Source organism: Mobula hypostoma, chromosome 3 (assembly GCF_963921235.1).
Source record: "Mobula hypostoma chromosome 3, sMobHyp1.1, whole genome shotgun sequence".
NCBI lineage: Eukaryota > Metazoa > Chordata > Chondrichthyes > Myliobatiformes > Myliobatidae > Mobula > Mobula hypostoma.
In genome coordinates this window covers 117,950,216-117,970,552 of record NC_086099.1, presented here as the reverse complement: position 1 = coordinate 117,970,552, position 20,337 = coordinate 117,950,216, and the positions used below count along the sequence as shown (strand labels likewise).

The 20,337-nt window shown below is 42.8% G+C and overlaps 1 protein-coding gene across 8 annotated transcripts in view; it reads left to right on the top strand.

Moving 5' to 3' along the window:
* The window catches only part of LOC134344214 (bile acid receptor-like), a 129,699-nt gene that overhangs the window by 28,066 nt on the left and 81,296 nt on the right, over positions 1–20,337 (top strand). The window contains exon 1 of one of the 8 annotated variants that reach the window (XM_063043635.1): positions 7,797–8,070. The exons of the other annotated variants lie outside the window; for them this stretch is intronic. The gene's annotated coding sequence lies outside the window, so the exon portion shown is untranslated. Of the gene's footprint in view, positions 1–7,796; positions 8,071–20,337 lie in introns of those variants that run through there. 8 annotated transcript variants of the gene reach the window in all.

The following is a 20,337-nucleotide window of genomic DNA, read 5'->3' as shown; positions in this document are numbered from 1 at the left end:
TACTTCTTCTTCTTTGGGATATATCTATCCTGTGCCTTCTGAATTGCTGCCAGAAACCATTGCTGCTCTGCTGTCATCCCTGCTAGTGTCCCCTTCCAATCAACTTTGGCCAGCTCCCTTCTTAAGCCTCTGTAATTCCCTTTACTCCACTGTAATGCTAATACAGCTAACTTTAGCTTCTCTCTCTCAAATTGCAGTGTGAGTTCTATCATATGATGATCACTGTTACCTAAGGGTTCCTTTACCTTAAGATTTCTAATCGATACTGGCTCATTTCACAGCACCCAATCCAGAATAGCTGATCCTCTAGTGGGCTCAACCATAAGATGTTCTAAAAAGCCTCTTGTAGGCATTTTACAAATTGCTCCTCTAGGGATCCAGCACCAACCAGCTATCCCCCATGACTATTGTAACATTGCCCTGTTGGCATGCATCCAGTTGTAATTTGTAGCCCACATCTTTTCTACCATTCAGAGGCCTGTACATAACTCCCATCAGGGTGTTTTTGACCCTTGCAGCTTCTTAGCTCTACCCACAAGAATTCTACACCTTCTGATTCTATGTCACCTCTTTCTAAGGATTTAATTTAATCTTTTACCGGCAGAGCCACCCGACCTCCTCTGCCTACCTGCCTGTCCTTTTGATACAATGTGTATCCTTGGATGTTAAGCTTCCAGCTATAATCTTCTTTCAAACACGATTCAGTGATGCTCACAATGTCATACCTGCCAATCTCTAACTGTACTACAAGTTCATCTACTTCATTTTGTATACTATGTGCATCAAAATATTACACCTTCAGCTTTGTAATCATCACCATTTTTGATTTTGACCCCCTTTTACATTGTACCTCAACCCGTTGACTACGATTTTGCCCTATCTTCAGCCTGTCCTTGCTAGCACACTGTCTCACTACACACTGCCTCTGTTTGTAAACCAACCTCCTTATACCTCATCCCTATCAGTCCAGTTCCTATCCCCCTGCCATATTAGTTTAAACCCCCCCAATAGCTCTCGCAAACCTGTCCGCAAGGATATTGGTCCCCCTCAGGTTCAAACGTAACCCATCCCTTTTGTACAAGTCATACCTTCACCAGAAGAGATCCCAATGATCCAGAAGTCTGAGCCTCTTCACCCTGCACCAGTTCTTCAGCCACGCATTTTTCTGCCAAATCATCCTATTCTTACCTTCAGTAGTGCAGGACACAGACAGCAATACAAAGATTACTACTCTGGCGGTCCTGAGTTTCAGCTTTCTCCTTGGCCTTCCATTTTCCTTCCTTTCTCATTTCAGCTCCTTTGAAATCCATGTTTTTGTTATCTCTAAGCTTCAGTACAAATGTGCTCTCCTGGCAGGCCTCCACCCTGCAAGTTCAATCAATCTCAGCTCATTTAAAGTCCTGGTGCTCACGCCCTAACTTGGGCTGTGCTGCTTCCTCATTACTTCTGAGTTTGCTGATCTCCAAAACCTTTTGATCTGGCATTGCCTTAATTTCCTTAATGACATTTATGGATCTCCCCATCATATGCTTTGCAATAGCTTTATAACTGCTCTAGGCTGACTGCCCTCTATGACCACTGTATTCTTTCAATGTGACCATTTGCCCAGTTTTCTTAAACGTCACCATTTCCAGTCAGGTTCTGGAAATCCCTCAGTAATCCTCTGTTTTACAATACTCCTCAATACTAGCTGCTTTACAATACTCCACAATATTAGCTGCTTTACAATACTCCTCAATACTAGCTGCTTTACAATACTCCACAATATTAGCTGCTTTACAATACTTCTCAATACTAGCTGCTTTATAATACTCCTCAATACTAGCTGCTTTACAATACTCCTCAATACTAGCTGCTTTACATTACTCATCAATACTAGCTGCTTTACAGTATTTCTCAATACTAGCTGCTTTACAATACTTCTCAATATTAGCTGCTTTACAATATTTCTCAATACTAGCTGCTTTACAATACTCCTCAATATTAGTTGCTTTACAATATTCCTCAATACTAGCTGCTTTACAATATTCCTCAATACTAGCTGCTTTACATTACTCATCAATACTAGCTGCTTTACAATACTCCTCAATACTAGCTGGTTTACAATACTTCTCAATACTAGCTGCTTTACAATACTCCTCAATACTAGCTGGTTTACAATACTCTTCAATACTAGCTGCTTTACAATGCTCCTCAATACTAGCTGCTTTACAATACTCCTCAATACTAGCTGCTTTACAATACTTCTCAATACTAGCTGCTTTGCAATACTTCTCAATACTAGCTGCTTTACAGTACTCCTCAATATAGCTCAAGCGAAGCGGCCAGTGGAAAGCGGCCAGAGCGTAAGTGGGCCAGTGAAGGAGTGGAGCTTTGAGGCTTTGACTCGAGAGGCTTCGACGAGAAGAGGCGGAGGACAAGCTAGCTTGCAGTTAGTCTTTACAATGCCTCCTGAGACGGTGATGTGCCTCTCATGTGAGATGTGGCAGTCTTGGGGGAACGCCCCTCTCCTGCAGAGTCACATCTGCCAGAAGTGCATACAGCTGGGCGATTTGGAAGACCATGTAAGGAATCTGGAGCAGCAGCTGGATGACCTTCGACTCATAAGGGAGAATGAGGCAGTTATAGATGAGAGCTACAGGGAGGTAGTCACACCTAGGCTGTCGGAAGCAGGTCGTTGGGTGACAGTCAGAGGGGGGAAAGCGAAGGTGAGCAGACAGGTAGTGCAGAGCACCCCTGTAGCCATTCCCCTGAATAATAAGTTTACCGTCCTGGATACTGTTGGCGGGGACGGCCGACCAGGTGTGAGCCACGGTGGCAGGGCCTCCGGCACTGAGTCTGACCCTGTGGTGCAGAAGGGTGGGACGGAGAAGAGGAGAGCTGTCGTCATTGGAGACTCTATAGTCAGGGCAGCAGACAGGAGATTTTGTGGACGTGAGAAGGACACCCGCATGGTTTGTTGCCTCCTGAGTGCCAGGGTCTGGGATGTCACTGACCAGGTGTATGACATCCTGGTACAAGAGGGAAAGCAACCAGAAGTCGTGATACATGTTGGGACCAACGACATAGGCAGGAAGAGGGATGAGGTCCTGAAGTGTGAGTTTCGGGAATTAGGCAGAAGGCTGAAGAACAGGACATCAAGGGTGACGTTCTCAGGATTGCTGCCAGTGCTACGTGACAGTGATGGTAAGAATTGGAGGAGATGGCAGTTGAATGTGTGGCTGAGGAGTTGGTGCAGGGAGCAGGTTTTTAGATTTTTAGATCATTGGGATCTCTTCTGGGGAAGGTGGGACCTGTACAGATTGGATGGGTTGCACCTGAACTCGAGGGGGAGCAATATCCTTGCAGGTAGGTTTGCTAGCATGGTTCGGGAGGGTTTAAACTAATTTGCAAGGGGGATGGGACCCAGAGCGATAGAGCAGTGAAAGAAGTGCATGGAGTAAAGCCAGATCTAACATACAGGGAGGCTTTGAGGAAAGAGAAGCAGAATAAACAGTGTAAAGACAGTAAGGTAGAAGAGCTGATATGTGTGTACCTCAATGCAAGAAGCATCAGGAACAAAGGTGATGAACTGAGAGCTTGGATACATACATGGAATTATGATGTAGTGGCCATTACAGAGACTTGGCTGGCACCAGGGCAGGAATGGATTCTCAATATTCCTGGATTTCAGTGCTTTAAAAGGGATAGAGAGGGCGGAAAAAGGGGAGGAGGGGTGGCATTACTGGTCAGGGATACTATTACAGCTACAGAAAGGGTGGGTAATGTAGCAGGATCCTCTTTTGAGTCAATATGGGTGGAAGTCAGGAACAGGAAGGGAGCAGTTACTCTACTGGGGGTATTCTATAGGCCCCCTGGTAGCAGCAGAGATACAGAGGAGCAGATTGGGAGGCAGATTTTGGAAAGGTGGAAAAATAACAGGGTTGTTATCATGGGTGACTTTAACTTCCCTAATATTGATTGGCACCTGATTAGTTCCAAGGGTTTAGATGGGGCAGAATTTGTTAAGTGTGTCCAGGATGGATTCCTGTCACAGTACGTGGACAGGCCGACCAGGGGGAATGCCATACTAGATCTAGTACTAGGTAATGAACCGGGTCAGGTCACAGATCTCTCAGTGGGTGAGCATCTGGGGGACAGTGACCACCGCTCCCTGGCCTTTATAATTATCATGGAAAAGGATAGAATCAAAGAGGACAGGAAAATTTTTAATTGGGGAAAGGCAAATTATGAGGCTATAAGGCTAGAACTTGCGGGTGTGAATTGGGATGATGTTTTTGCAGGGAAATGTACTATGGACATGTGGTCAATGTTTAGAGATCTCTTGCGGGACGTAAGGGATAAATTTGTCCCGGTGAGGAAGATAAAGAATGGTAGGGTGAAGGAACCATGGGTGACAAGTGAGGTGGAAGATCTAGTCAGGAGGAAGAAGGCAGCATACATGAGGTTTAGGAAGCAAGGATCAGATGGGTCTATTGAGGAATATAGGGAAGCAAGAAAGGAGCTTAAGAAGGGGCTGAGAAGAGCGGGAAGGGGGCATGAGAAGGTCTTGGCGAGTAGGGTAAAGGAAACCCCAAGGCATTCTTCAATTATGTGAAGAAAAAACGGATGACAGGAGTGAAGGTAGGACCAATTAGAGATAAAGGTGGGAAGATGTGCCTGGAGGCTGTGGAAGTGAGCGAGGTCCTCAACGAATACTTCTCTTTGGTATTCACCAATGAGAGGAAACTTGATGATGGTGAGGACAATATGAGTGAGGTTGATGTTCTGGAGCATGCTGATATTAAGGGAGAGGAGATGTTGGAGTTGTTAAAATACATTAGGACAGGTAATTCCCCGGGGCCTGACGGAATATTCCCCAGGCTGCTCCACGAGGCGAGAGAAGAAATTGCTGAGCCTCTGGCTAGGATCCTTATGTCCTCATTGTCCACGGGAATGGTACTGGAGGATTGGAAGGAGGCGAATGTTGTTCCCTTGTTCAAAAAAGGTAGTAGGGATAGTCCGGGTAATTATAGACCAGTGAGCCTTACGTCTGTGGTGCGAAAGCTGTTGGAAAAGATTCTTAGAGATAGGGTCTATAGGCATTTAGAGAATCATGGTCTGATCAGGGACAGTCAGCATGGCTTTGTGAAGGGCAGATCGTGTCTAACAAGCCTGATAGAGTTCTTTGAGGAGGTGACCAGGCATATAGATGAGGGTAGTCCAGTGGATGTGATCTATATGGATTTTAGTAAGGCATTTGACAAGGTTCCACACGGTAGGCTTATTCAGAAAGTTAGAAGGCATGGGATCCAGGGAAGTTTGGCCGGGTGGATTCAGGATTGGCTTGCCTGCAGAAGGCAGAGGGTGATGGTGGAGGGAACATATTCAGATTGGAGGATTGTGACTCGTGGTGTCCCACAAGGATCTGTTCTGGGACCTCTACTTTTCCTGATTTTTATTAACGACCTGGATGTGGGGGTAGAAGGGTGGGTTGGCAAGTTTGCAGACGACACAAAGGTTGGTGGTGTTGTAGATAGTGTAGAGGATTGTCAAAGATTGCAGAGAGACATTGATAGGATGCAGAAGTGGGCTGAGAAATGGCAGATGGAGTTCAACCAGGAGAAGTGTAAGGTGGTACACTTTGGAAGGACAACCTCCAAGGCAGAGTACAAAGGATACTTGGTAGTGTGGAGGAGCAGAGGGATCTCGGGGTACATGTCCACAGATCCCTGAAAGTTGCCTCACAGGTGGATAGGGTAGTTAAGAAAGCTTATGGGGTGTTAGCTTCCATAAGTTGAGGGATAGAGTTTAAGAGTTGCAATGTAATGATGCAGCTCTATAAAACTCTGGTTAGGCCACACTTGGAGTATTGTGTCCAGTTCTGGTCACCGCACTATAGGAAGGATGTGGAAGCACTGGAAAGGGTACAGAGGAGATTTACCAGGATGCAGCCTGGTTTAGAAAGTATGCATTATGATCAGAGATTAAGGGAGCTAGGGCTTTACTCTTTGCAGAGAAGGAGGATGAGAGGAGACATGATAGAGGTGTACAAGATAATAAGAGGAATAGATAGAGTGGATAGCCAACGCCTCTTCCCCAGGGCACCACTGCTCAATACAAGAGGACATGGCTTTAAGGTAAGGGGTGGGAAGTTCAAGGGGGATATTAGAGGAAGGTTTTTTACTCAGAGAGTGGTTGGTGCGTGGAATGCACTGCCTGAGTCAGTGGTGGAGGCAGATATACTAGTGAAGTTTAAGAGACTACTAGACAGGTATATGGAGGAATCTAAGGTGGGGGCCTATATGGGAGGCAGGGTTTGAGAGTTGGCACAACACTGTGGGCCAAAGGGCCTGTACTATGCTGTACTATTCTATGTTCTATCTATGTTCTAATATTAGCTGCTTTACATTACTCATCAATACTACCTGCTTTACAATACTCCTCAATACTTGCTGCTTTACAACACTCCTTAATACTAGCTGCTTCACAATACTCCTCAATATTAGCTGCTTTACAATACTCCTCAATACTAGCTGTTTTACAATACTCCTCAATACTAGCTGCTTTACAATACTCCTCAATATTAGCTGCTCTACAATACTCCTCAATATTAGCTGCTCTACAATACTCCTCAATACTAGCTGTTTTACATTACTTCTCAGTACTAGCTGCTTTACAATACTCCTCAATATTAGCTGCTTTACAATACTCCTCAATACTAGCTGCTTTACAGTACTTCTCAATACCAGCTGCTTTACAATATTCTTCAATATTAGCTGCTTTACATTATTCATCAATACTAGTTGCTTTACAATACTCCTCAATACTAGCTGCTTTACAAAACTCCTCAATACTAGCTGCTTTACAATACTCCTCAATACTAGCTGCTTTACAGTACTCCTCAATACTAGCTGCTTTACAGTACTTCTCAATACTAGCTGCTTTACAATATTCCTCAATACTAGCTGCTTTACAATACTCCTCAATACTATCTGCTTTACAATACTCCTCAATACTAGCTGCTTTACAATACTCAATACTAGCTGCTTTACAATACTCCTCCATACCAGCTGCTTTACAATACTTCTCAATACTAGCTGCTTTACAATACTCCTCAATACTATCTGCTTTACAATACTCCTCAATACTAGCTGCTTTACAATACTCAATACTAGCTGCTTTACAATACTCCTCAATATTAGCTGCTTTACAATACTTCTCAATACTAGCTGCTTTACAAAACTCCTCAATACTAGCTGCTTTACAAAACTCCTCAATACTAGCTGCTTTACAATACTCCTCAATACTAGCTGCTTTACAGTACTCCTCAATACTAGCTGCTTTACAGTACTTCTCAATACTAGCTGCTTTACAATATTCCTCAATACTAGCTGCTTTACAATACTCCCCAGTATTTACTGCTTTACAATACTCCTCCATACCAGCTGCTTTACAATACTTCTCAATACTAGCTGCTTTACAATACTCCTCAATACTATCTGCTTTACAATACTCCTCAATACTAGCTGCTTTACAATACTCCTCAATACTAGCTGCTTTACAATACTCCTCAATATTAGCTGCTTTACAATACTTCTCAATACTAGCTGCTTTACAGCAGCGGTCCCCAACCACCGGGCCGCAAAGCATGCGCTACTGGGCTGCGAGGAAACGATATGATTTGGCGATATGAGTCAGCTGCACCTTTCCTCATTCCCTGTCACGCCCACTGTTGAGCTTGAAGTCACGCGAGGTCATGACCCACACGTCATCCATGGCCGCGCCGGAAGGAGATCAACTCCTCGAGCTTGCAAATGACGGCGGGCTGAAAAGTATGTTTGACATAACATCTCTGCTGGCATTCTGGATCAAAGTCATGGCTAAATATCCTGAAATAGCCACGAAAGCACTGAAAACGTTGCTTCCATTTCCAACATATCTCTGCAATGAATGCAACGAAAACTAAATTGCGGAATAGACTGGACATAAGGAACCCCCTTCGACTATCGTTGTCTCCCGTCACCCCTCGATAGGACCGTCTTGTTGCAGGGAAACAAGCCCAGGGCTCCCACTGATTCAGCGATATTGGTGTGTTGCAATAATTTTATATGTTCATACGGGGAAAATATGTGCTGTGTGTTTAAATGTTATAATGCTATTGACTTATATAAGCATATAACAATTACAGCACGGAAACAGGCCATCTCTGCCCTTCTAGTCCGTGCCGAACGCTACTCTCACCTAGTCCCACCGACCTGCACTCAGCCCATAACCCTCCATTCCTTTCCTGCCCATATACCTATCCAATTTTTCTTTAAATGATAATATCGAACCTGCCTCTACCACTTCTACTGGAAGTTCGTTCAACACTTCCTTCAAGCTCCCCTGATAATTGACTTATCACTATATTCATGCAAGGAAAATATGCGCTGTGTGTTTAATATTAAATTCATTAGATAAACCCCTTTAGAAACGAAATTGAGTGTATTAGCCACTTATCACCTATATTCCGGTCGTGATTAACAACACCTCCCCCCACCTCCCGCGAGCAGAATTGCTAAAAATGATTTGTAGAAAAAAGTAGGCGCGTACACGCATGTGCACTTCACGCATGCGCACTGGTGCCCGCGTAAGGGTTCATGGTCATTGTAGTCTTTCTGAAGTAAACACAACGTATTGACTGCTACTCTTGTCTATTGGCAAACCTACCCGCCCGCGGCGTCGGCCGGTCCGCAAGAATATTGTCAATATGAAACCGATCCGCAGTGCCAAAAAGGTTGGGGACCCCTGCTTTACAGTACTTTTCAATACTAGCTGCTTTACAGTACTCCTCAATACTAGCTGCTTTACAATACTCCTCAATACTAGCTGCTTTACAATACTCATCAATACTAGCTGCTTTACAATACTCCTCAATACTAGCTGCTTTACATTACTTCTCAGTACTAGCTGCTTTACATTACTCCTCAATATTAGCTGCTTTACATTACTCATCAATACTAGCTGCTTCACAATACTCCTCAATACCAGCTGCTTCACAATACTCCTCAATACCAGCTGCTTTACAATACTCCTCAAATCCTTCCCCTTTGACCAAATGTTTGGTTGCCCTTCTATTAATTATCACTCATGATATTTGTGATATCACTTGTGACAAGTTAATAATCAGTGTATGAAGAGATTTGGAACGTATTTTTAAAATTTTACTACAAGGTATATAAAAAACTACGTGAATAGAGTTATTATAGCACCTTATATAAGCTCAGGACCTCCTGAAGGGTTTCACGTTCAGTATGTTACTTTCTTAATACAGCATGTGCAATTTTATTCGGGAATGTGGCACCCATTTGTTGCCTACCATTCGGAATGAATTGCTCTAGCAGATAATACTCTGTAGAGGAAGAATCCGGGTACATGGTCTGCTTCCTACTGTAGAGCCATGCGATCAATAGGACACAGTTCTCACCATCAGGCATGTGTCTAGGTGCAGATAACTAAATAGTAGAGCAACAAAGTGCAGTAATGGTGGGATAGGGAGTGAGAGACAGCCTAAAAATTGCCACCCGCAAATAACACAACCCAGGTGATATGGATATCAAAAGAAGAGCTAAACAAAACTTCCCTAAAAAACATTGACAGGAGAGCATGACCTGTCCCAATTTTAAATGTTTCTCAATGTGTTTCAATGTTCCTAATATCCAGAAATAATTAAAATGCTTAAAGTATTAAGAAATAAATAATTAAAATTGTTTAAAATTATTTTCTTAAAAGGTAAAAAGGGCAATTAAAATACTTTAAATAAAATTTTTTTTTATTGAATGTAGCTTATCTTTCTTCCCCACTGTCCTAAACTGCTCATTCAAATGAAAAGGCTTGCATATTGTTTATGAGATCTAAACCAATGCAGGATCTGAGAGCAGATCTCCAGGGTAAGTACTGCAATATTAGTGGCTTTGATCTGTCATTCGGTCCATATTTCAGTTAGTAAGTTTGGTAGGTCGATATTTGTGCAAGGACTCAAAACTGGTTTGTAATTATTCTGAGAAAATGCAGCAAAGTCTGCATCAAAATTAGATCTACATCATGGTGTTAACCAACCTCAACAGAATCTGCTCGACCTGCTATGGTCCATCAGTAGTTTGTGTTTCCATTCCATCATCTGCAATCGCTTGTGTCTTCTGCACCATTATAGACTTAGATATTCTTCAAGATTTTTTATTCTTCTAAAAATAGGGCAATTTTACCCTGACATGTGGCCTGTTTCTTATCAACTCAATTTCTGTTGCATGTGAAATTAAAACAGAGGATGTTGCAAATTAATAGGAGTGGACTGCTGTTTTTAAAAAGAGGTAGATTAATGATTTGGGTGTTCAACAGATCCATGCCTCTTTCACTCTTTATTTCTACTCCTCGTATTTCTGTTTGATTCTCCCTGTGCTTAGGCAGTCCCTTTGCGTTGAGGGTAATCTGATTCCACTCCAATTCTGTGGGTTCTGAAGTGGCTGATGAGACCTATGAGGGGTCTAGAGGTTGTTCAACATGGAGCAGAAGGTACTTAATGAGCGGGGTATTGGATAGCTTGGGAGTTGGTGCAATCATTCCATTGTTTTTGCAGGGCTTCCATGTCTCCCAACAGAGACTTTAGATTCTTAGCACCTTCCTGGGTGTTCTCTTTTGAATGATCTGAACTTCAGAATTCTCACTAAAGTTAGGATCCAGCTTTAGTAATGTTCACAACTGCTAATACTGAACAACTTTCTGTGATTTAGGAATATACGGGTTACACTTGAATCCTAGGGGGACCAATATCCTGGTAGGGAGATTAGTGAGGGCTACTGAGGTGACTTTAAACTAGAATGGTTGGGGGGTGGGAATCAAATTAAAGAGGCTAGGCGTGAGGATGTTAGTTCACAACAGAGGGATGGGAACCAGTGCAGAGAGACAGAGGAGTGTAAAGTGAGGGTAGAAGCAAAAAGTACTAAGGAGAAAAGTAAAAGTGGCAGGCCGACAAATCCAGGGCAAGCATTAAAAAGGGCCACTTTTCAACATAATTGTATAAGGGCTAAGAGAGTTGTAAAAGAGCGCCTGAAGGCTTTGTGTGTCAATGCAAGGAGCATTCGTAATAAGGTGGATGAATTGAAAGTGCAGATTGTTATTAATGATTATGATATAGTTGGGATCACAGAGACATGGCTCCAGGGTGACCAAGGATGGGAGCTCAACGTTCAGGGATATTCAATATTCAGGAGGGATAGACATGAGGAAGGGGAGGTGGGGTGGCGTTGCTGGTTAAAGTAGAGATTAACGCAATAGAAAGGAAGGACATAAGCCGGGAAGATGTGGAATCGATATGGGTAGAGCTGCGTAACACTAAAGGGCAGAAGACGCTGGTGGGAGTTGTGTACAGGCCACCTAACAGTAGTAGTGAGGTCGGAGATGGTATTAAACAGGAAATTAGAAATGTGTGCAATAGGGGAACAGCAGTTATAGTGGGTGACTTCAATCTACATGTAGATTGGGTGAACCAAATTGGTAAAGGTGCTGAGGAAGAGGATTTCTTGGAATGTATGCGGGATGGTTTTTTGAACCAACATGTCGAGGAACCAACTAGAGAGCAGGCTATTCTGGACTGGGTTTTGAGCAATGAGGAAGGGTTAATTAGCAATCTTGTCGTGAGAGGCCCCTTGGGTAAGAGTGACCATAATATGGTGGAATTCTTCATTAAGATGGAGAGTGACGTAGTTAATTCAGAAACAAAGGTTCTGAACTTAAAGAGGGGTAACTTTGAAGGTATGAGACGTGAATTAGCTAAGATAGACTGGCAAATGATACTTAAAGGATTGACGGTAGATATGCAATGGCAAGCATTTAAAGGTTGCATGGATGAACTACAACAATTGTTCATCCCAGTTTGGCAAAAGAATAAATCAAGGAAGGTAGTGCACCCGTGGCTGACAAGAGAAATTAGGGATAGTATCAATTCCAAAGAAGAAGCATACAAATTAGCCAGAGAAAGTGGCTCACCTGAGGACTGGGAGAAATTCAGAGTTCAGCAGAGGAGGACAAAGGGCTTAATTAGGAAGGGGAGAAAAGATTATGAGAGAAAACTGGCAGGGAACAGAAAAACTGACTGTAAAAGCTTTTATAGATATGTATAAAGGAAAAGACTGGTAAAGACAAATGTAGGTCCCCTACAGACAGAAACAGGTGAATTGATTATGGGGAGCAAGGACATGGCAGACCAATTGAATAATTACTTTGGTTCTGTCTTCACTAAGGAGGACATAAATAATCTTGCAGAAATAGTAAGGGACAGAGGGTCCAGTGAGATGGAGGAACTGAGCGAAATACATGTTAGTAGGGAAGTGGTGTTCGGTAAATTGAAGGGATTGAAGGCAGATAAATCCCCAGGGCCAGATGGTCTGCATCCTAGAGTGCTTAAGGCAGTAGCCCAAGAAATAGTGGATGCATTAGTGATAATTTTTCAAAACTCGTTAGATTCTGGACTAGTTCCTGAGGATTGGAGGGTGGCTAATGTAACCCCACTTTTTAAAAAAGGAGGGAGAGAGAAACCGGGGAATTATAGACCGGTTAGCCTAACGTCGGTGGTGGGGAAACTGCTGGAGTCAGTTATCAAAGATGTGATAACAGCACATTTGGAAAGCAGTGAAATCATCGGACAAAGTCAGCATGGATTTGTGAAAGGAAAATCATGTCTGACGAATCTCATAGAATTTTTTGAGGATGTAACTAGTAGAGTGGATAGGGGAGAACCAGTGGATGTGGTATATTTGGATTTTCAAAAGGCTTTTGACAAGGTCCCACACAGGAGATTAGTGTGCAAACTTAAAGCACACGGTATTGGGGGTAAGGTATTGATGTGGATGGAGAATTGGGTAGCAGACAGGAAGCAATGAGTGGGAATAAACGGGACCTTTTCAGAATGGCAGGCGGTGACTAGTGGGTTACCGCAAGGCTCAGTGCTGGGACCCCAGTTGTTTACAATATATATTAATGACTTGGATGAGGGAATTAAATGCAGCATCTCCAAGTTTGCGGATGACACGAAGCTGGGTGGCAGTGTTAGCTGTGAGGAGGATGCTAAGAGGATGCAGAGTGACTTGGATAGGTTGGGTGAGTGGGCAAATTCATGGCAGATGCAATTTAATGTGGATGAATGTGAAGTTATCCATTTTGGTGGCAAAAATAGGAAACCAGATTATTATCTGAATGGTGGCTGATGAGGAAAAGGGGAGGTGCAACAAGACCTGGTTGTCGTTATACACCAGTCATTGAAAGTGGGCATGCAGGTACAGCAGGCGGTGAAAAAGGCGAATGGTATGCTGGCATTTATAGCGAGAGGATTCGAGTACAGGAGCAGGGAGGTACTACTGCAGTTGTACAAGGCCTTGGTGAGACCACACCTAGAGTATTGTGTGCAGTTTTGGTCCCCTAATCTGAGGAAAGACAACCTTGCCATAGAGGGAGTACAAAGAAGGTTCACCAGATTGATTCCTGGGATGGCAGGACTTTCATAAGAAGAAAGACTGGATGAACTAGGCTTGTACTCGTTGGAATTTAGAAGATTGAGGGGGGATCTGATTGAAACGTATAAGATCCTAAAGGGATTGGACAGGCTAGATGCAGGAAGATTGTTCCCGATGTTGGGGAAGTCCAGAACAAGGGGTCACAGTTTGAGGATAAAGGGGAAGCCTTTTAGGACCGAGATTAGGAAAAACCTCTTCACACAGAGAGTGGTGAATCTGTGGAATTCTCTGCCACAGGAAACAGTTGAGGCCAGTTCATTGGCTATATTTAAGAGGGAGTTAGATATGGCCCTTGTGGCTACAGGGGTCAGGGGGTATGGAGGGAAGGCTGGGGCGGGGTTCTGAGTTGGATGATCAGCCATGATCATAATAAATGGCCGTGCAGGCTTGAAGGGCCGAATGGCCTACTCCTGCACCTATTTTCTATGTTTCTATGTAAACAAACAAAGGAGGTCTAAGCTGCTTGGTGAAGAAAAGACTGTGGAGAAAACTTGTTAAACAGAGCAAGACATGTAAACAGTGGAAAAATGAAGAAAGCAATGTCAGACAAACTCAACCTTCAAAGATCTCTGGTGACTTTCCTGGAAATGAGTCAGAAATGCACTGAGAGAATCCTAAGTGCTGCCTACTTTTTCAGCAAAACACAAATTAAGTGAGAAAATTAAAGGATAATATTAATGTAAATTAGAAATAACATAGTATATAAAGGGAATGTTGTAGAGTTGACAGCAATTCAGTTGTTTGCAAATTCTAAGTTCTAAAAGCTGTCCTCAACTGTATTCGGAGAAGCACATTTTTATTTTTCTTAAGGATCTGGCGGAGCACAGCATGTTTACATGACAGAATTCATTGCATCTCAAAGAAATTCTCTGCATACGATGTGCATGTGATTCTCTGCAGTTTGGCATTTCCAACCCTCGCCCACACCCCCCCCACCAGAATTTTTAACTGTAGCAGCAAAACACCTGAAGGTATTGCTTGGAAATAAATGTTAAGTATGACTACCATTAGCTGTAATTTCTGACCACAGTCTGCACCACTGACACCCTGCCCATTCTTTGTGCCACCAATAATGGATAGTCCATTATATTTTCACTTGTGAAATCAATTCTTGCATAATGAATTAAAATGCAATGAGGTACTTAAGTTCTCTGTCCAGGAATCATACATATGTCTTTATGAACAATCTTGGCCAGGATTCTAGTTGATGAAATTTTAATTTGGTTATGGGTTGTAATTGTTATAAACAGAAAACATTTTAAAGGTAAGATCAGAATCAGCATGAAGGTAAGTACTTCTGTATGATAGGGAAGAATGCTACAAATTTCTACAGATTTTTATTGGCTAGGAACTATTCAAAATGGTAACTGAATATTTTCCAACTTCCCACATCTTGCTCTGAACACTGATATTAGCACCGAGTTTTGAGTAGAAGTCAGTAAGTGGTTCCACATGATCTATCCATAATAGCACTGGCACTTTGCAGAGATAATGTCCTATATTCCCACCCAAGGCACCCTTTGTCGTGTTGTGTGGAACTACAATCATGCTAAATAGGATAATTTCAGAATAGAACTTTCTGCTCAAAACTGGCCATCCATAAGGCAATATGGAACATTCGTAGCAGCAGAAATATATTTGACTGCAATCTGTAATCTCATTACTGGCACATCCATTACTCTCCCATTACTGGCACATCTATTACTCTCCCATTACTGGCACATCCATTACTCTCCCATTACCGGCACATCCATTACTCTCCCATTGCTGGCACATCCATTACTCTCCCATTGCCGGCACATCCATTACTCTCCCATTGCCGGCACATCCATTACTCTCCCATTGCCGGCACATCCATTACTCTCTCATTGCCGGCACATCCATTACTCTCCCATTACCGGCACATCATTACTCTCCCATTGCTGGCACATGCATTACTCTCTCATTGCTGGCACATGCATTACTCTCCCATTGCTGGCACATGCATTACGCTCCCATTACTGGCACATCCATTACGCTCCCATTACTGGCACATCCATTACTCTCCCATTACAATGGAGTCAGGGGATCAATCCCTGTGAAGCTGCAGCACAGGGAACAAGAATGCTCCACAGCAAAGACAACATGCCACAGATGACACAAATAATTTCGTAAGCAAAAGTTAACATGAGGCTCTGCAGTCCTACTGCACCTATTAGTGCATGTTGATGGACAATTAAACAGATAATGGGCCCTAAAACCTGAAAGTTGATGCTTTCGCAATCATGTTCAGCCAGAAGAGGCAAATGGATGATCTACCACCAATTCCTGCTTAGATCCCCAACATTACAGAAGCCAATCTTCAGCAAATGTGATTCACCCAATGTAATATTAAGGAATTCTTGTAAGTAATGATGATGAAAAGGCCAAAGGATCCTACAACATCCTAGCTGCAGTACTGAAGAACAGTCCTCCCGAACTAGCTGACCTCTAGCTAAGCTGTTCTAGTACACTTACAGTTCTGGCAACTAACTAACCATGTGGAAAGTTACTCAGGAATATCCAAAAAAACAGTAAAAATCCAATCCAAGTAGTTATCATCCAGACTATTCACAATGATTAGCAAGTGATGGAAGGTATCATTGATTATACCATCAAGCTTTAATCATTCACCACTAACCTGACCGTCAAGGTCTGGATTTATCAGTACAACTTGACTTCAGCCTCTTCATACCTGTGCTAGAAATATGAATCAAAGAACTAAATTTCAGAGGCAAAGGGAGAATGAGTACTCTTGACATCAAGGTAATGCTTGACTGAATGTGGCATTAAAGAAACGTAGGAAGACTGAAGTTAATGAGTATCAAAAGGAAAGGGGAAAACACTCCAGCAGAGTCATAGGTTCTGCTTGTTGGTGGCTAACACTAGGATAACACAGCTGGAATCCCTTATGGCACTGTCCTAGGCTCAACAAATGCAGTTGCTTCATCAATAACCTTCCTTCTATCAGAAGGCCAAAAATTTAATTGTACTTGCAATTCTTCAGCATATGAAGTAGTTGATCCAACATGTAGCAAGATCTGGCTCTCAGCCGATTGCAGATTTCTTAGTTCATCTAGCGCTTCTGGTTGGGGTAGAGTCTGAATGGTTTTATGGGAACACAGTCGTCAGTGACTTGACTGTCTTTATAAAGTCCATGACAACCATGGTGTATTTGTTCAGATCCTCTGATGAATCATTGAACATGGCCCAGTCCACAAATTCAAAGCAATCTTATAGCCGCTCTTCTGCTTCAGCGGACCGCTTTGTTGTCCTTACTTCTGGAGTCTTGCTCTTTGGCCTCTGCCTGTATGCAAGTAGGAGGAGGCCAGCCAGATGATCGTCTTTCCCAAAATACAGTCTAGGGATTGAACAGTAGGCATTCCGAATCGTAGTATACAGTGGTTGAGTGTGTTGGGATCCCTTGTGTTGCAGGTGATATGTTGATGTCATAAAATATATTGTATGAAAAAGATGAGATACCAGTTTCACTGAAATAAACTATAGCTCAATTGGTGATATTCTTCCCTTTGAATCGTAATGTTGTGAGTTTGTCTTTTTCCATTAATAAGTAGAAAAATTAGCCTGGTATTTCAGTGCAACATTTTAAACCAGCAGTGCAGTCATTTGAATTTTAACTGTTCTAGAAGTTGGTGGGAAAGGAGCAAAAGGTACTATTTTAAAGAGAAAAGTTGACTATCTAGGTGTCTCACACACTATTTATAATGCTGTTTATGAGAACTACTGTTGTCTCTGGCTATCATAGAGTATAGAACACAGATGAATAATTGCCTGTAGTATTCCATACACTGGAAGTGAATATATATCAAAAGTAATTCACTGGCAAAAGAGCCCTTTGGTAGGCCCAGCTATGGAAGATTTAACCTACTTGTAAGTCAAACTTTAAAAAAATTCCTATATCTAACCCAGGGATGTTATAAATGTTTAAAGTGGAGAATCTCCTCCATTCAGTTTCCATTTTGGACATGACAGGAATGCTCACACTTCAAGAATATTTCAGTACCGTAAGTATTTTGGTTCTGGTTTGAGTTAATGAAAGCAAGTATATGAATGCAAACATGAGAAAATCTGCAGATGCTGGAAATTCAAGCAACACACACAAAATGCTGGTGGAATGCAGCAGACTGGGCAGCATCTATAGGAAGAAGTACAGTTGTCGTCTCAGCCCAAAACGTTGACTGCACTTCTTCCTACAGATGTTGCCTGGCCTGCTGCGTTCCACCAGCATTTTATGTGTGTTATATGAATGCAAAGTTCCTTCTATTTATTAACTTTCTACAACTTGGTATCATTGCCAAAGGAGGATCTATTGACCATCTGAAATTTACTGTTACAGTAGTGAGCCACCTTCTTGAATTGCTGTAGTTCTTCTGAAGAAGGTAATCCTAAACTTCTGATGGATAGGAAGTTTCAAGATTTAAACCCAGCAATGATAAAATGGAGATGATGTTTCTCGTCGCCCAGGGGTTGTAGGACTCCGAAGGGAACCTGCAGATGGTGGTAGTCTCATGTACTGGTTGATCTTTGTTTTCTTGACTGGGGAGGTTGTGGCTTTAGGAGGAGCTGTTTGAATGCCTGGGGATATAACTGAGGTAAAATGCATGCTGATTTTGGAGAGAATGCGTATGAATCAAATGGCCCACTTTGTCCTGAGAGATGTTGGGGTTGCATTCATCCAGGCAAATTGGTAATATTCCATCACAATCCTGACTTGTGTTTTGTAGATGGTGGAAAGGCTTTGGTGCGTCAGGAGGTGAGTCGCTTGTTACAGGAAACTCAGCCTCTAAACTCTTGTAATTAGCACAGTGTTTGTAATGAACCATCCAGAGTTTTGATGGTGGGGGATTCAGTGATGGTAATAACATTGAATATCAAAGATAGGTAGGAAGTTGGATTCTCTCGTTAGAGATGATGTGGCACTTTTGTGCCAAGAATATTATTTGTTATACGTCATTCCATGCCTGGATGTTTCATTTTATTCATTCAGGAGATATAGGCTTCATAGGCTGAGATGGCATTTCTTTGCCCATCCCTAGTTGCCTTTGAGAAGGTAACAGTTCTTGAACTGCTGCAGTCCCTGAGGTGTGGATATACCCATAGTGCTAGGCGGCAGTGTTCAGGTCTGGCAGCCAAGTAAAATACAAGAAGTCCAGGTACGACCTCCAGAAAGCTATCTCACAGTTAAAGTAGCAATTCTGGACCAAACTTGAATCACTGAAAGGTCCTCGACAGTTGTGGTAGAGCTTGAATGCTATCTCCTCCTGCAAAGTGAAACCAAGTGACATACGTGACAACAAGGTTTGACTCTCAGATGAGCTCAATGCCTTTTATACTCGCTTTGACCAACAAAACATGGTGGCAGCTTCACAAACTCCCACAGCCCCCATGATGCTGTGCTTTTAGTCTCTGAGGCCAACGTGGGAACATCCTTCTGGAGGGTGAATCCACTGAAAGCATCTGGCCCACGGAGTACCTGGCCAAGTGCTGAAAGCCTGTGCTAGTCAACTGGGCCGGTGTGTTCGCTGATACCTTTAGCCTTTCACTTCAGCAGTCTGAGGTACCCATCTGCTTCAGCAAGCTTGCTTCAATTATACTGATGCCCAAGTAGAATGTGGTAACCTGTCACAATGACTATCCACTGTGATGAAGTGCTTTGAGAGGTTGATGATGAAGCATATCAGCTTCTGCCTGAGGAGCGACTTGAATCCACTGCAAGCTGGAGCTCCAATGTCGTGTTAAGCTTACTGATGACACCACTGCTGTCGGCTGAATCAAAGGTGGTGACGAATCATCATGTAAGAGGGAGACTGAAAATCTGGCTGAGTGGTGCCACAGCCACAGCATCTCAGTCAATGTCTGCAAAACCAAGGAGCTGGTTATTGACTATAGGAGGAGGAAACCGGAGGTCCATGAGCCAGTCCTCATCAGGGGATCAGAGGTGGTGAGGGTCAGCAACTTTAAATTTCTCGGTATTTTCATTTCACAGGATTTGTCTTGGGCACAGCATGTAAGTGCCATTACAAAGAACGCACGCCAGTGCCTCTACTGAATTAGAAGTTTAAATAGATTCAGCAAGTCACCTCAAGCTCCGACAAACATTTATAGATGTGAGATGCAGAGCATATTCACTGGTTGCATCATGGCCTGGCATGGAAACACCAATGCCCTTGAAAGGAAAAGCATACAAAAAGTAGTGGATACAGCTCAGTCCATCGCAGGTAAATCTCTTCCCACCATTGAGCACATCCACATGGAGTGCTGTTGGAGGAAACTATCACAGACCTCCGCCATCCAGGCCATGCTCTCTTCTTGCTGTTGCCACTAGGTAGGGGGTTCAGGAGCCTCAGGACTCACACCACCAGGTTCAGGAACAGTTATTACCTCTCAGTCATCAGGCTCTTCAACTAATGGGGATAACTTCCCTCAACTTTACATGCCCATCACTGAAGTGTTCCCACAACCAATGGACTCACTTTCAAGGACCCTTCATCTCATGTTCTTGATGTTTATTTCTTATTTATTATTATTACTATTATTTTTTTCTTTAGTATTTGCACAGATTGTTGTCTTTTGCATATGGGTTGTTTGTCCATCTTGTTGTGCACAGCCTTTCATTCCCCGATTATGTTTTTTTGTATTTACTGTGAATGCCTGTAAGAAAATCTCAGGGTTGTATATGGTGACATTTATGTACATTCATAATAGATCTCCCTTGAACTTTTAAACTTTAAACTTATCGACCGTCAACATCAGACAACTCAGCTCTGGA